The sequence below is a fragment of the Ranitomeya variabilis genome, chromosome 5, assembly GCF_051348905.1.
Source record: "Ranitomeya variabilis isolate aRanVar5 chromosome 5, aRanVar5.hap1, whole genome shotgun sequence".
NCBI classification, from domain to species: Eukaryota; Metazoa; Chordata; class Amphibia; order Anura; family Dendrobatidae; genus Ranitomeya; species Ranitomeya variabilis.
This window is the reverse complement of record NC_135236.1, coordinates 643,772,724-643,785,101: the sequence shown is the minus strand read 5'-3', so window position 1 is coordinate 643,785,101 and position 12,378 is coordinate 643,772,724. Positions and strand designations below refer to the sequence as shown.

Here is a 12,378-nt window from a genome sequence, read left to right as displayed (position 1 = left end):
GGTGCTGATATACCGTATGTTGTATGGTGCTGATATACCGTATGTTGTGTGGTGCTGATATACCGTATGTTGTGTGGTGCTGATATACCGGATGTTGTGTGGTGCTGATATACCGTATGTTGTGTGGTGCTGATATACCGTATGTTGTGTGGTGCTGATATACCGGATGTTGTGTGGTGCTGATATACCGGATGTTGTATGGTGCTGATATACCGTATGTTGTGTGGTGCTGATATACCGTATGTTGTGTGGTGCTGATATACCGGATGTTGTGTGGTGCTGATATACCGGATGTTGTGTGGTGCTGATATACCGTATGTTGTGTGGTGCTGATATACCGGATGTTGTGTGGTGCTGATATACCGGATGTTGTGTGGTGCTGATATACCGGATGTTGTATGGTGCTGATATACCGCATGTTGTGTGGTGCTGATATACCGTATGTTGTGTGGCGCTGATATACTTTTTTGGTTTAGTATTATTACAATCTGCCACGGATTTGCTTTTCCCACATTATGTGGCTGAGATTAGACCTGTAGTGTAGCCTCTGCTGATCTTTCATGCACACATTTTCAATGATTCCTCCATGTCTGAATTCACCCTGATCTTGTGCTGTGTTGAATGAAGGCCTACCTATCATCAATGTAGACTCTCCACATGGATGCCCACTTTTAGCTATAACCTAAGAAATCACACATACACCTACCGATCTGCTGCCAGGGTTGCCTGTCTCCAGTGATAAGTTAACCTCTAAACCAGACCTGGGCAAAGCGTGTCCTTTGGGCCACATCTGAGCCTCTGGCTGTTCAAGTCCGGCCCACGGATCAAGATAGCCTAAGAGCTGAAAACACTGGACCGCAGGCTGCATCATATGGCCGCACCCCACACCAACCCAACATCCTGATGTCACCGCTATCTGCATCCTTAGAATGCTGGTAGCGGGAAATATCCAAAATAACTTGGCACTCAACAATTTATGAAGAAAGAGAAAATACAGTTTATTTTGTGTCCAGACATAGAACCAGTTTGGTGAACGTTTTCGGTCCCAGGTGGACCTTCCTCAGAACAGTTCAATTTATCTGGAATGTAAGGGTAACTCGTATGGCCAGTAGGGGAGTCCCTCTGATATTTTTAAGTTATCACCAACACTAAACGCAGTATATAGACCTGGGGTTAGTAGCGCACTAAGGCGCTTTGGAGATCCGGTGGTCAGCACGTAGTGAAACTCCAGCTCTGGTGGCGTTCTATGTCGCCAAGTGGGAAATATAATAGTGGATTCCACCAATCGGCACGTGCGACTGAGACAGCGGACTGATGATGTCACTGCATACAGCACTGTATATAGGAGAGCTGTGTTTGGGCTTATACTGTGTATAGGGGTTGTGTGAGGGGCCTCATACTGTATATAGGGGGCTTTGTGTGGCTCATAGTGTACATAGGGGCTATGTGTGGACTCTGTATATAGGGGGCTATGTGAGGGCTCATACTGTATGTAGGTGGGATATGTGGAGTCTCATACTGTAAATAGGGGGACTATGTTGGGGCCTATACTGTATATAAGGGGGTGTGTGTGGAATCTCATACTGTGTATAAGGGGCTATGTGTGGGCTCATACTGTATACTGTATATATTGAGGTTATGTGAGGACTCATACTGCATATAGGGACTATGTGAGCTTTCATACTGTATATAAGGTGCTATGTGTGTGGACTTATACTGTATAATTGGGGGCTGTGTGGGGCTAACACTGTATGAGGGGCTATGGGTGGGGGCTCACACTGTATATGGGGAGGCTATGTAGGGGCTGATATTGTAAATAAGGGGGCTGTGTGGGGGCTCATAATGTATATGAGGGTAGTGTTTGGGCTCATACAATAAATAAGGGGAGTGTCAGCATGCCTAATTCTTCTCAGTATTGAGTGATACAATAAAGATTAATATATAAAATAATTATAATAATTAATAATAATATTGAACAGAATTCATTTCAGTGCATTGGTTTGGCCCTCCACAAGAGTCACTGTCCCTCATGTGGCCCCTCGGGAAAATTAATTGCCCACCTGTGCTCTAAACTAATTATGGGGATCGCTTACAATCTTGGTAAAACGTCTTTAAACTCTTAGCATAGGGCACGTGTCTTATTTAATATGTTTTTCTTTCTGTAGATTTTTAAGACAAAGGAAGGGTTGCGTGGTATAAAAGGGATAAATAGGTAATGTCTCGGCTGCAGCCGTCTAAGTGCATTTGTCCATTACATTTGGGAAATTGGGAGTATGAAGGGTATTTGTATGATAAAATACGTCTCGGACCTTCCTTAAATAACATGACAGCTTCATGTTCCTGCCGCCTGCTTACAACATGACAGCCGTCCCTTCAAAATGTCATCAGCGAAATGTCCCTGCGCTTCACATCTGATAATACAAGTGATAAATCAGCCACTTTTATTGAATGCCCCCTCATTTATAGTAGCTGGAGGTTCAGAGCCTCTGTCTGCAGATGTATCCTATGAGACCTGATGGCCCAGCGCAGTCCGCTCCCCCACCGGTACGCCTATCTTCTTATCTTTATGGTTTGGTCTCTAGACTGATTGGGAAGATCGGCTGATCGGACATTTTGTTTTCTATACACCAGGAAATTACTTTGACTTTAATGTCCTGAATTTTCTTAGCCATTGAATTTCTTAACCTTTTTGTTCTGTTGAGCTAGTTAAAAACAAACCTCATACATTCATTTAACGAACCGCAATGGCAGAAGAGGGCGGCTGGGTTGTTTCGCTAAAAGAGATTATCCAGGACTATATAATTTTTTTTTAATTTTACTAAGGACCTAAGAACTAACCGGCCGGTAGCTAACTACCTGCCTGTTTAGTACTGCAGCTATCTCTGCCGACACAGCTGTCACAGACCGCTCCTGCCGGCGATTCTGCTTCTTCCGCTGATGTCACGTCGACACAGCAGCTGCTTCTCTTCCCCTCTCCGCAGTTGACGTGGCGTCACTGTCGAGGTCATGCTGATTGACAGCCGGCTCCCTGCTGCCTAACTGCCCCGTCTCGTCCAATCAACAGAGAAGCCCAGAAGAGGAAGAGCTGCTCTGTTGTCATGGAGTGGTTGAATCACCCGCAGGAGTGGTCACTGACCATACTGTGCTGGCACCGGGTAGAACAGGCAGGTAGTTAGCAGTTTTATGAAATATCGCACATTTCACTCCATTTTGACCCTGAAGTAAGGATTTCAATTTTTCGTGAATTTTTTTTAAAGGATTTGTAACTTTTGGTGCTAAAAAGACAGATTAAAGGGATTGTCCACTCCTAATGTGTCTGCAAGTCTTTAGACTAGACAGCTGTATCAGTGATTCAGACGAACTGTAAGGTGCGTCTTTAGACTCTCGTAAACTTCAAAATTTGCACCAGTGCTTCTTTTACAATTTATTTTAGACCAGTACTGATGCAGATTTCTTTTGCCCCACCATCAGCATCCATAGAGATGTCACCATGAAACCCCAAACATAAAGAGAAGGGAAACCTAAGTAAATGTGCCAGTGTCTTTCTTCTATTCTTCTTACCCATGTTTTTCCCCTATCAATCATTCTTGCATTTTGACAAACCGGTCGAGATGACCGCACATGGGTATATATTGTCTAATCCTATTAATGAAGAATTGGGGCCCTGGAGTGGACCAATAGTTGTAAAGTTTTCACGATGTAAACTAATATTGGCTGGTGCAGCAAAGCGGCGTGCTGGCACCATCCACAGATATACTCCATTTGGGATAAGCAGGGAATAGACCTTGCATGTGTATAAAATAGCATGAACAGCATAGCAGGAAAAAGTTGCGGAAAAAACGCACTCATCGTCCTTTAAAACGTTTCTTCTTCATTGGAAAATTAAAATACAGGGTTTGCAGGAGTGATTGGAATGGTTGCACGACGACAGACGTTCCTCACCAACTGGTGCTTCAACAGGTCCTTGTGTAATACCAGTTGATGAGGAACGTCTGTTGTCATGAAACCATTCCTTTCACTCCTGCAAACCCTGTGTTTTAATTTTCCAATAAAGAAATGTTTTAAAGGACTGTCAAGAACATTCCGACCCCCCTTCTTTTCTCTGCTGCAGTCCAGTGGAATTGAAGCCACTCGTTTCCCCCCCTCCCCCAGGAATGTCTTTGTTTGCCTGTGAAGCAAAAACGTAGAGAGTAGAAAAGATGAGTGCATTTCCTAACTCAGCCCACTCAGTGATGTTACGACAAGAAGGCTTATCTTAACCGTGCTGAGTTTTGTGTGAGTCTTCTTGTCCTTGGTCCAGCTGCTATACAGATGTGATATGCATCTTGATGTGTCTCCTGAGCACATGGGCAACCAGGAGATGAAATGATCTGAACGCTATGTAAGTGTTTTTTCAACTTTAATCCCATTTTATCTGTAATTGTATTGTACACATGCTACTTGTCTTCTTTATAATATCTTTTTATACTTCGTAAACACTGCCTACTTTTTTTGGAGTAAAATATAAAATTACTAGCTTGTCTCTCCATGCTCTATAACGAACTGTTGCGTCGTCTGAGGTGAATTACGCTACTGATTTGGGTTGGCTCTGCACCCGTTAATACTTGGAAAATCGGAGCAGCGAATTTGTCCTGTGCAATTGGGAGTCATTGCAGCAATCAGCGGCGTTGATAATTATTGTTCCCGCCTGAGTGGGAGTAGTTATATCGCCCTCGCTGCAGCGTGCCCAATAGCCAGTACATAGCAGGCAGTCTTTCTGGCGACTAATTACCCTAGGTGCAGTACCCTGACTGACCTTGAGGGTAAGGGGGCGCAAGAGAGATGCAAGTTCCAAACCGGAACTGGGAAGTGGGATATAGATAAATCCCCTTCAGAAGGAACCAGGGGCAACCAAACAACCCCGGTTCGTGACAAATTGATGTGAGTGGTGGGGATGATAGAGGTATTTTCCCCGTGAACCATGACAGATTGGTGGGATCCCTGACATATCCGGTGGGATTCCGTGACAAGGACGATGAGTGCGTTTTCCTCTAATTTTTCCTAATATTGGTAGGGTTGGAGAATTATTGATGGTTTGTTTTCTGCTCATCTTCCTGTAGTCCCCCAATAATCCCTTTGTGTTGCAGTAGAACTTACTATGACATAAATAACAGCATGAAGTGGATTTTACTGTTCTTTCCTTGGAGCCTCAGTCACCCATGCCATGAAACCACTATATGAAGTAATATGGCTTCTTCTTCATAACCTTTTGTCTCCTTCCCCAAAGTGATCAATAAGAGGTTGAGTTCTCTGGAAATGTCATGTTACTGGCTGCCCACAGACTCATTTCGTGGACGTCCTCTGTTCTCTGGCACCAGATTATACCTAGTTCCAGTAACGATGAGGAGTAATGGCACATAATGAGGAATTCAGAATGCTTAGCGTTTCTCTGGGCTCTCCGGTTACACTGGAAAATAGCCGCTCATCTAATGATAACCGCAATGCTAATTGAGGTCTCTGAACACAAAGCCTTTTCTACAAAATTATTGTTTTATGCCAGACATAGTAAAGGTGACCCCATAAGACAGCTAACAGTATGACCCCTTTCTTGTACTAACCCCGTCCTCCACTCCTTGGTCTTCGTTGCATTTCCTATAGAAATAGGGCACAAGGAAATTAGAAAAATGTCTTGCCAGATATGCCATCCCTTCCTTAAACCCATTAAACCAAGTCGGTAAAGGGTACATGATTACGGCTTGTTTTTTAAAAGCAAATATCAAGATCTTTGAACTTTTAGATTCTGTCAAGTGAGAAGGTGGAAGAATTCATGGGAATTGGCGCTGGCAAGCTACTGGCTGATATCAGAAAAAAAGATGATTAATCATCCTTGACGATTTCCAGATGGAGCTACAGAATTTATGTATTTTTGTCCGATTGCAGCAGATTGTTTTCCTCTTTCTTCCTGATATGTTCCAGTCTTGCATGGTGGCCAATCCAATGTGCATCACTGGCTTAGATTGATTTCACTTTGGGATGCGATCTATTCATAGTTGACTTGCTTTGCGGAACATTTTTCACCCCAATTTTAGTACTTGTCTCACACGAAATGACTGTTCAAACCAAGCACAGGCGCATAGTGCACCTTCCCACCTAGTTGTTTTCATCTCCATCCACTTCTGAATCTGCATATCCGGAACTGTCAATCAAGGAAGAAGAGGGTGGCGATGGGTGGAAACAAGTAAGTGGGAAGGTGCACCGAATTGTTCGGTCACGCCAAGGGTGCACCAAACTCCTGGGCTTAGTTTGAACAATCATTTTGTGCTTAAAAAAAAACACATAATAAATAGGTCTAAAAGTTGATCTGAAATTTCCACCAAGGTGTACACCTTAATGTGGGTGAAAAAAGAAACTCAACAAATTTGCATATAAAAAAACACTGCGTGTGAACATAGCCTAAATCTGCCCAGTGTCCTTTTGCCTAATTTAGCTTTACAAGCACAAGGCTGGAAGACGTGAGCAGTCCTAATTATTACAGAGCCAGGTTGTACAGCTGAGTTATGATACGTTTTTGCAGAATATTATGAAACTAATGACAAGACCTCATGTCTCATGGTAACAGCCCCTTGTTCATCATTGCACAGGGCCTAGATCTTGGACACAAGCGTATATTAGCAGGAAAAGCTTTAACAAGACTGTTGATGAACCGGAGGCCAGCATGGCACCTTGCACGCAAATCACACAATTATGGGTCCATTCTTAAATCGCATTAATTGGCCGCTGCTCATTCGGTGCACGCCGTATTATACAGAAATGTGCCACTCGATTCCCTACGATTCAGAAGTGGTTCTTGGAATGTGGCTCTCTGCATATTTTACATGGGTCATGTTAAAGGATTAATTTGTGGAGTTGAAGTTTTCGTTTTAGTCTCTGGCCCTATAACCGTGCTCCCTTAATTATGTGCTGAAAGTCATATTAGATAATTATGTAGCGGTAAATTGTGTGCGGGGACAAAGATCTATCTATAGACTGGTCTGCATAATCCTATTTGGACTCTCGCCATTTAAAGAAAACAGATCCCAGCAGAGGCAAATGGGAAAATATTTGTTTCCTGCTGTGCTGGGATTCGTTCCTGTCTGTGACTAAACAAATTATATTGTGGGACCACAAAGACCGCAATTAAAAAATGTAAGGTTATAATTAGTGATGAGTGAATGTGCTAAGGTGTTATCTGAGCATGCTCGAGTGCTAACCAAGTGTCAACCTGTCATGTGAAAAACTCTATTAATGCAGATATGGGGTTAATCTAGAGAGTATCTTTTGTATCTAGAGAGCGGCACCTCTAACCGCACCCCCAGTACTGACTGCCAGCAGCTCGGCATTAGGGTTAGCTGTCAATCAGTGCTGGGGCCCAGTTGCAGCCACCATTCTCTATACACAGAGCGGTGACTGAAGCCGCGCCAGCTCTAAGTGTAGTTGCCAGGCAGATTCAAAACGCTATTAACCTACTGAGTAGCCCAATATCTGCATGTTAATAGTATTTTTTTTCACGTGACAGGTTCCCTTTAAGATACAGTATCACAACAAATCTCCTTCTGTAAATTCACACTTGGCACAGAAATTCTGCTGCAAAGATTCTCCGATTAAATACCCTTAGTAGATGAAGGTCTCTGGATGGTTTTCAGTGGTCTTCCTGGTGATTTCATATGGGCGCTACCACACACCCAAATGATTTATACGGTGCACATACATTCAGACTTGCAGTTGACAACTTTTAAGAAAAACCAAGTGAAGCAAAGTAATTAAAAAAGTGCTGTGTAAATATATTTTATTTAATTAGACAGCACACTCCAACTGGCAAGACCTGTGGCTCTGGTGATGTGATCATGATCACATTATTATATGTCCTTCTTCACTTCTATGTTGCTGCCTGTTTTTGATTGGCCAGTGTTGTACAGGAGGCAGAAGTACACGCCCCCAGTGAAAAGTATCTAGTAACACCGATTTGGACTTATCTAAAGTTAACTCATCACATTCCAATACTTTGATTGCTAATATCTCCGAAACAGAGAGATTAAATTTAAAAAAAAATATATGTATTCCCCTTAGCAGCCACAATTACATAGCGTGTCCAATTCAACATGGAAATTTTGGTGAAAGATTCTCTTTACATTTAGAAGGAAATGTTCTACAATCCCTCAAGTAAATGTGTTTTCCCGGGTTATACAGTAGCACCCTGAATATTCGACGTCAATGTGAATATGAGAGCCTCTCTACTGTCATTACTGTTTTCTTGTGAGAATTGTGGTTTCATTATTCATTCTAAGCCTGTCACTAAATGGTATAAGCCGGCGTGGGTTCAGCTTGTAGCTAGATTTCTAATTTTGTAGCAGGAAATAAAATCTCCATTAATCTCATGTTCTCCCAGCCTAATTTCCCAATGGATCCTGCATTGAATGTAGAAATACCATGTCTGACTACAGGAAAAATATAAATCGTTGTGCCGTGTTAAGGTACCTTCACACGAAGCGACGCTGCAGCGATAGCGACAACGATGCTGATCGCTGCAGCGTCGCTGTTTGCCAGTAGATAGAAAAATACTAAAATTTGAGAGTTCTCAGTGGTTGAGACTTTTTAATGGCTAACTGAAAAGATGGTAATAAATTGCAAGCTTTCGAGACTATTCAGGTTTCTTCATCAGGCATACAATAAAATAAAATCTGAATAGTCACATATTTATGCACAAGAGGACATAGGAATAATGCAACAGATAAGGAAACGGACCTGAAGCCGAACTATAGATGTGGGATGGGGAGAAAACACTAGTGGCCGTAAATATTGGAACAGTTCATAGATAAGGAGTGTGAAAGTTTTATTGTCCTGTGACTAACCTCTGGTCCATGATTGTGATACCCCCCAAAAGGTCTGAGGAGCACATTACTTAGTTGATTTATGTCTTTTTATATCAACTAAGGAATGTGCTCCTTATTGTCTAGGTCGAGGTGTCCAGTCTGACCTCTTCTTGGTTATCAAAATCCTTCTTCCTTCAGTCTGGGTGGATTTTAAATCTTCAGATTCCACCCAAAATGAAGGAAGAGGGATTTTGACAACCAAGAAGAGGTCAGACTGGACACTTCCACCTGGACACAACCCTAATTTGGATAAATGTATAGACTCCATCAGACATTTGGTAAAATCCACCATCATAGATACAAACAGGAGACGAGCATCCAACATTAGTACCCAGGAAAGAGAGGCTATTCAATCTTTGAAAACCAACAAAGAAATAATCCTTAAACCTGCTGACAATGGTGGTGTAATGGTCATGATGAATGTGTCATACTACATGAAGAAAGCAAACAAGACAACTGATGGACACGCTACTACAAAAAATTGGAGTCTGACCCTATGCAGGATTACAAGGAACTAAACAAGTTGGTGTCTGGTCTTCCAGACAAATCTATAAGAGCCGATGACCTGATACCAGAGAGTCTAAAGGTACCTTCACACTGAACAACTTAACAACGATAGCGATCCGTGACGTTGCAGCGTCCTGGATAGCGATATCGTTGTGTTTGACACGCAGCAGCGATCAGGATCCTGCTGTGATATCGCTGGTCGGAGCTAGAAGGCCAGCACCTTATTTCGTCGCTGGATCACCCGCTGACATCGCTGGATCGGTGTGATGTCTTCACTGGTAACCAGGGTAAACATCGGGTTACTAAGCGCAGGGCCGCGCTTAGTAACCCGATATTTACCCTGGTTACCATTGTAAATGTAAAAAAACCCAAACACTACATACTCACCTTCTGATGTCTGTCGCGTCCCCCGGCGTCCGCTTCCCTGCACTGTGTCAGCGCCGGCCGGCCGTAAAGCAGAGCACAGCGGTGACTTACACAGTGCAGGAAAGCGGACGCCGGGGGACGCGACAGACACCGGAATGTAAGTATGTAGTGTTTGGGTTTTTTTACATTTACACTGGTAACCAGGGTAAACATCGGGTTACTAAGCGCGGCCCTGCGCTTAGTAACCCGATGTTTACCCTGGTTACCCGGGGACTTCGGCATCGTTGGTCGCTGGAGAGCCGTCTGTGTGACAGCTCTCCAGCGACCACACAACGACGAAACAGCGACGCTGCAGCGATCGGCATCGTTGTCTATATCGCTGTAGCGTCGCTTAGTGTGACGGTACCTTTAGAATAGAGACATTCTATATACTTCCGAAAATCCAGAAGACCAGTTATTTTATGTGTGGGCACCCTTACTAAGCAAGTTTCTGGATGTGTAGATGGTGTTCTTAAACCCCTGGTGAAGGATACATCCAGCTTCATTCAGGACACAACTGACCTATTGAATAAACTAGCAACTAGCAGCAATAGGTCTTCTACCAGAAGGAGGAACCATCTTGGCCACCATGGATGTGGAATCTTTGTACTCTAATACAAATTCAGGAATTGATGATGATTTTGTGGTGAAACTTACAAAATGAATTCTCACCCACAACCACTTTGAACTTGCTAACAACATATATCTACAGGAGACTGGTACAGCAATGAGAAGTGAAGTGGCTCCACAGTATGCAAATCTTTTCATGGCCAAGCTTGAAAGTGACTTATTGTCCTAATGTCCCATCAGGCCTCTGGCCTACTTCTATTACATTGATGATACTTTAATCATCTGGATGGAGTCTGAGCAACAGCTAAAGACGTTCCATGAACACCTCAATCAATGTCATCCCATCATCAACTTAAAACTCAACTACCCCTGTACTGAAATTAACTTTTTGGAAACCATCATTAAGCTACAGAGCAATGAAATAGAGACGTCCCTGTACTAGAAGTCGATTAACCGTCCTTAAGGTACCTTCACACGAAACGACTTTGTAACGATATCGCTAGCGATCCGTGACGTTGCAGCGTCCTGGATAGCGATATCGTTTAGTTTGACACGCAGCAGCGATCAGGATCCTGCTGTGATGTCGCTGGTCGCTGAATAAAGTCCAGAACTTTATTTGGTCGTCCGATCGCCGTGTATCGTTGTGTTTGAAAGCAAAAGCAACGATACCAGCGATGTTTTACACTGGTAACCAGGGTAAACATCGGGTTACCAAGCGCAGGGCCGCGCTTAGTAACCCGATGTTTACCCTGGTTACCAGCGTAAAAGTAAAAAAACCAAACAGTACATACTCACCTGCGCGTCCCCCAGCGTCTGCTTCCTGACACTTACTGAGCGCCGGCCCTAAAGTGAAAGTGAAAGCACAGCGGTGACGTCACCGCTCTGCTGTTAGGGCCGGAGCTCAGTCAGTGTCAGGAAGCGGACGCCGGGGGACGCGCAGGTGAGCATGTACTGTTTGTTATTTTTACTTTTACGCTGGTAACCAGGGTAAACATCGGGTTACTAAGCGTGGCCCTGCGCTTAGTAACCCGATGTTTACCCTGGTTACCCGGTGACCTCAGCATCGTTGGTCGCTGGAGAGCGGTCTGTGTGACAGCTCTCCAGCGATCAAACAGCGACGCTGCAGCGATCGGCATCGTTGTCGCTATCGCTGCAGCGTCGCTTCGTGTGAAGGTACCTTTACATACCTTAAATGGGACAATTTCCATCCAAAAACCGCTCTATTGTGTACAGCCTAGCCATGAGATACAATCAATTATTTTCCAACCCAGTGGACAGAGATAAACACCTTGGTGGCCTCAGAAATACTAACTAGGGCTACCATGCAAGAACAATTGAAAGCAAGATTGCAAGAGCCACAACAATATAAAGGAATCCTCTTCTACATTACAAAACTAAGCAAGAAAGGAACCGGTTGCCTCTAGTAGTCACCTACAATCCAAATCTGGAAGTGCTAAGGGGAGCTGCACGGAAATTACAACCTTTATTACAAAAAGATGGTCGATTACAATCCATGTTTCCAGACACCCCATTATTGTGTTTTAGGCAGCCCCCATATCGAAGAAGCATCATTGTCAGAAGCTCCCTGTCTTCTCCAACAGCTACAGGAACCTTTCTTTGCAATCAGAAAAATTGTGAAACCTGTCCATTTATAATGACCACAGACAAGATAAAGATCCCTAACTCACATCAGGACTACAAGATCCCGGGTACTTTCAGCTGCATCACTTCTAATGTGGTGTAATTAATTATATGTACCAAATGTTCAGCTGGGAGTCTGTATGTATGTATGTAGGTAAGATGGGGCAAAAGCTTAGAACAAGAATGAATTCTCATCGCCACACTATAAAAGAAAAAAAAATAGATCTACCTGTGGACAAACATTTTTTGTCTCCCTGATCACAGCACCATGGACATGAAATTACTGGTATTAAAAGGTAACTTCAAATCTCAGAGAGAGAAAAATTTTGGGGTATAAACTTCTAACCACCTTTGACACACTCAGTGC

General features: G+C 43.4%; 1 protein-coding gene across 2 annotated transcripts in view; it reads left to right on the top strand.

The window, feature by feature from the left end:
* The window catches only part of RNF130 (ring finger protein 130), a 253,531-nt gene that overhangs the window by 108,719 nt on the left and 132,434 nt on the right, over nucleotides 1–12,378 (top strand). The window lies entirely within an intron of this gene.